The sequence below is a fragment of the Pseudorasbora parva genome, chromosome 7 (genome assembly GCF_024679245.1).
Source record: "Pseudorasbora parva isolate DD20220531a chromosome 7, ASM2467924v1, whole genome shotgun sequence".
In the NCBI taxonomy this organism is placed as follows: Eukaryota; Metazoa; Chordata; class Actinopteri; order Cypriniformes; family Gobionidae; genus Pseudorasbora; species Pseudorasbora parva.
The window spans coordinates 51,329,283-51,335,282 of NC_090178.1; positions in this window are offsets into that span (position 1 = coordinate 51,329,283).

Here is a 6,000-nt window from a genome sequence, read left to right on the forward strand (position 1 = left end):
CATTTTGTAGATGTGATTTCCTGCATTCTGGTGCATTTTAATTTTTATATATTAAGTTGTATATATTAAGTTAATTTTTATATTAAGTGGTCTCTTAATTTTTCTTCCAGAGCTATATATATATCATACACAGCTCTGGAAAAAAAATTAACAGACCGCTTAAAATTAAAAAAATAACACACAAACATACACACACACACACACACACATATATATATATATAGACACACATGGACGGACACACACACACACACACGAATACAAGATGTATGGCTTGATTGGAGGACGGCGACTGTCCATCACACAAAGGCCAATAGGCTCTGACGGTTCCACACAACACCTGCTTGCGCGTGCGCGAAGTGGGTCTGTGTCGTCATCGTCAGCCTCGCAGGTTCTGACCTGGACCGATTCGACTGAATTTGGGCATAACAGCTCAGACGGTAAGCAAAGTTTTTGAAGTCACATTTTATAACTAGAAAATTCCTAAATAAATGTTGAGTGTGCCTGACTCTGGTCCATATACGTATTGTGTTAATTAATTATGTGTTTATATGGGCAGACTAACGTAGTTTAACCGCGAACCGGAGTTAGTGCTAGCTAACCGTCAAACGCCGTTCTTATCTGTGTGTGTGTGTGTGTGTAGACGTATGGGCAGACTAGTTTAACCGCGAACCGCCGTTAAGTGTAACGTTACGGGCAGACTAGTTTAACCGCGAACTGCCGTTAGTCCGTCGCTCCACCGGCGTGTAACGTTATGTGTGTACGCTCCATGAAGCTAATGTTATACATATTAGATCAGTTTGAATGTTTTTGTCTTGTACTACCGTTACCCAATCAGGGAGAGGCATAAGAATATCTATACATCTTTAGCACGTCACATTCTTCTTTCTTCTTTTTCCAGAGATTTGGACCTGAAAGTCTCCTTTAACGGTAAGTTGTCCCCATACCTAACCCAACCATCTATTTGAATCTGAAAGTAACTAACCCTTAACTTTTTTTTGTTACATTTTTGTAAAATTTAAATACAGGTTTATGTGGAAGACTTTTTATATATAAAATGTATATAATAATTTCTGATCAAATTATTGCATTTATGTTTGAATGATTCGTTTTTGACTTGAAACAGTTGCATATTAAACTTAAATTTAGCTTATCCTTCCTATTTTGTTGGTTTTGGGGGGCGTGTTAGAGTGGGATTCTGCAGGTGGTCCTCAGAAAAAAAATTGGAAGATAAAGTGGTCCTTGGGCTGAAAAAGTTTGAGAAACACTGTGTTAAATTGATAGTAAAGGAGATTTATATTATTTGAAAATGTTTTTATTTTGAATAAATGCAGTTCTTTTAAACCTTTTATTCATCAAATATATTAAGCAGCAGAACTGTTTCCAACACTCATAATAAATCAGAATATTAGAATGATTGCTGAAGGATCATGTGACGGTGAAGGAATGATACTGAAAATTCAGCTTTTCACAGAAATAAATTGTAATTTAACATATAAATTGAAAACCAAATATTTAAATTGTAATGATATCACATTACATTTTTTTTTTACTGTATTTTTGATCAAATAAATGCAGGCTTGATGAGCAGAAGAAACTTCGTTCAAAAACATTACACATAGTAATGTGTCCAAACTTTTAAATAATAAAATACTCCATTCTGGGCTTTAGACTAACTTCTCTACCTGAAGCAAGGGTTACTACCAACTGCCTTTTGTTGCTCGCTCAAGCACATGATTATCAATGACTTTGCATGTTGATCAATACTAATTTATATACTTTGATCATTGGCAATGCCACAAAAGTTGATATTTGCTAAATATTTTAATTTGAGAGAGTAGTGTTTGCTAATACTGATCTGTTTTTCTCATCAGATGCGGTCTTGAGCTTAAAGCCAATGAAAGTAGACGAATACATGGCCAAAGACTTGAAATATGCACCTGAGAGGACTGGTGGCGGTAGCAGAAAGAAGTAACAAGAAAGGAAGACTTAACCAGCTGTGTTTAATGTTGCCCAATGTTTGGGCCGTTTTTTTTAAAGGTTAAAAAAAGCTAGTTCACCCAAAAATGAAAATTCTGTCATTTACTCCTCACCCTAATGTCGTTCCAGACCCGTATTAAGATATTTTATATTTACTCCGAGCTTTCTGTCCCTCCATTGAAAATGTATGTACGGTATACTGTCCATGTCCAGAAGGACCAGAAAGATAATAACATCATCAAAGTAGTCCATATGAGACATCAGTGGGTTGGATAGAATTTTTGCAATGAAAGCAATGAAAATACATTTTGGTCCAAAAATAACAACAACATAAAAAGTGACAGTATACCGTACATACATTTTCAATGAAGGGACAGAAAGCTCTTGGACTAAATATAAAATACCTTAAACTGTGTTCCGAAGATGAACGAAGGTCTTACGGGTGTGGAGCGACAAGGCGAGTCATTTAAAGGGTTAGTTCACCCAAAAATGAAATTGATGTCATTAACTCCTCCCCCTAATGTTGTTCCACACCCGTAAGACCTCCGTTCATCTTCACACACAGTTTAAGATATTTTATATTTTAGTCCCAGAGCATAATGCAGTATGCACACTATACTGTCCATGTCCAGAAAGGGAATAAAAACATCATCAAAGTAGTCCATATGAGACATCAGTGGGTTAATTAGAGTCTCTTGAAGCATCCAAAATACATTTGGGTCCAAAAATAACAAAAACTACGACTTTATTCAGCGTTGGCTTCTCTTCTGCGTTTGTTTTCAAACCTCAAATAAAGATTCAAACAGCCATGAATCAATGATTCGGATCGCCACAATGCTCTGGGACTAAAATATAAAATATCTTAAACTGTGTTCTGAAGAGGAATGGAGGTCTTACGGGTCTGGATTGACATTGGGGTGAGTCATTAATGACCTCAATTTCACTTTTGGGTGAACTAACCCTTTAATGACAGAATTTTTGGGTAAAGTAAAAGTTTGACATGTGTACAATTGATGTGAAAGGTTGGCACAATTGCAGCTATGTAATAAAGCATGTTTCCTACGTCAGTGAAATGTCTTTATTAATCTTCTTCCTGGTCTTCCTTTGACCAATTGGCTTCTTCCAAGCTGACTGTGCGTGTTTGCAAACTGTGTTTATGTATCCATTTCAAGGTGTTTGGTGTTACTGTTGAACACATCAATACTTCAGTGAAAACAGTTTAACAAAAACTATGTTGAAAAGCAGGACTTTATAGTGACGTTGAAATTTCAACGTTGATTGGATTTGCAAAATCTAAACTTAAATCAATGTTGGCAAATTCACCTATGTTGAGAAACATGACGTCGGAATGACGTTGCCATTTCAACGTGGATTAGATTTGCAAAATCTAAACTAAAATCAATATTGTTTCAATGTTGGCAAATTCACCTATGTTGAGAAACATGACATTGGAAAGACGTTGCCATTTCAACGTTGATTAGATTTGCAAAATCTAAACAAAATTCAACGGTTATCCAACACTGGCACCTGACGTTGATTCAACAGTGGCTCAATGTTAAAATGCCAGCTGGGTTGGCCGATACATCGGAGCGTCTCTAGTTAGGAGTCTTATTCTTTCATTGGCTTGAGTCTGTGTCCAGATACATGAGAGTCAAAGGTGTCTTCTGCCAGTTTCTGGCTTCTTTCAGCAGCGTGGTTTAGATTCAGCCAGAGGAAAACGAAGAAAGATGAGCTTCAGCCATGCCTGCTCCAGTCTGGGGTTTCAGCAATAACTGTATGACATGGATCTAATAAACTTGTGTATGCTATGTAGACTGTACGACGATGAATCGTAGCCTACAACTCAAGTTAGTATAGAAGAATAAAACAGCCTGGTCTCATTGGCAAAATGTACCCGGGGCAGTAAAACAGCATTTTTTAATGTTTTTATTTATTTATTTTTACCATAGTCCATGACTTGTAAACAAATACATTTTGGAGTTTGCGTCACTTAACCAGCTCCATATATTCGACTTTCTGAACTATTAAGCTCGCTCGATAGCTCAGCTGGAACAGATTTGAATCACATTGATCAGTACGCATTGATATATTTTAATTGGCTAGTCAGTAGATAGCAAACACACTGTGAGATGATCATGCTCTATTTCCGCTGTCACAGAATGATTACAGGCTATCTTTGGTGCCAAGTCTGACTCTCTCTTTGCTGTAAGACATAGGACCACCGTTTTAAGAGCTACGACCACAGAAATCATGATTGGTCATCTTTCTGTAAGGTACTAGAAGGAAACTAAGAGATCTAAATGCGATAAACTTATTTATTCGACAGAACTGCACAATGTTTACAAACAGTCCGAAGACCACAGGGAATACTCAATGAAGAGAGGCAGGAAAAGTGCAGAGCGACCAGGCAAGGAAACGGTGAACAGGCGGGTTCAGCGGGTCAGCGGGCTCGTGACGCAGGGAAGCAGTGGGCAGATCAACGTCAGGAATCCAGGAACACGGGCGATCTCCCGGGAGAAACAAGGGCCGACACCAAGGACCATTGCAACGTTCTGACAATGAATGCTATCAGTGACACATATATGAAGGCAGCGGTGATGAGTGCAGCAGGTGATGGTGCTCAGACAATTATCAGAATCCACGCCCCCAACACAACCTCACAACACAACGAGAATTAGACGATGGATTGATGAACCATGACAGTACTTCTCCCTTAGGAGTGCCGCCTGGAGCTCCCAGGAGGACCTACCTGTCGATTGTAATCATCAATAAGGGAGTGAACCAGTATGTCCCTTGCAGGAACCCAACTCCTCTCCTCCAGACCGTAACCTTCCCAATCCACCAAGTTCTGGAATCCGCGTCCCCTCCGTCTTGAGTCCAGAATACAATTTACTGTATAGGTTGGTTCCCCATCTACGAGACGCGGCAGAGGGGGCACCGGGGCTGGTGGAATAATGTGGGAATAAAACACTGGCTTTAATTTAGAAACATGGAACACAGGGTGAATCCTCCCGTACGCAGGAGGTAGTTTGAGGTGTACTGTCACCGGACTAAGAATTTTGGTGACAGGAAGCGGGCCTAAAAATTTAGGAGCCAGTTTATTACTCACGGAGTGGAGAGGAATGTTTCTGGATGAAAGCCACACCTTTTGACCCACAACGTAGACGGGAGGCTTAGACCGGTGGCAATCTCACGGGCTCTACTCCATCTGTGCCGCTACCTCTGGACGAAAGCGTGGGACCGCGACTTCGGATTCCAGACTGGGAAAAAGTGGTGGCTGGTACTCTAAGCTACACTCAAACGGAGTGAGGCCCTTGCCCGACATTGGTAGCGAATTTTGAGCCTACTCAATCCAAGAGAACTGCTGGCTCCAGGACGAAGGATTCTTGGAGGCTAAACATCGCAACCCTCTCTCAAGATCTTGGTTGGCCCGTTCAGTCTGACCATTACTATGGGGGTAAAACCCCGAAGACAGGCTAACCGTCGCCCCCAGTAATCTACAGAATTCACAGCAAAATTTAGAAATAAATTGGGACCACCTGTTGGAAACCACGTCCATCGGAAGGCCATGTAAACGGAAGACTTGGTCAACGGCAGCTACCGCTGTCTCCTTAGCCGTAGGTAGTTTAGCGGTAAAACTTTACGGTAAGGGTACATGAATTATCATGAATTCATGCATTAATATCTCATGAATCATCAGGAACTAACAGGAATTCAAAGTCTTTCATTCATGACTTCGTGGATGAACAACACTTTAATTAAAACATTAACTAAGGTGAGTAAATCATCACACATTATGGTTTATTACACATAATCATTATGTTTTCTATGTTTAAAAATTGGTCTAATTCATGCATGTAAAACTACTTTCGAAAACAGAATTTATGCATGTATGAATGTATTTATGTAATTTGTGTATATTTCACCTACTATGATGTAATGTTGTTGTTGTTGTAGTTGCAATGTAACATTTTAAAATGGACCCCAGGAAGACTAGCTGTGTCAGACACAGACGAGGAC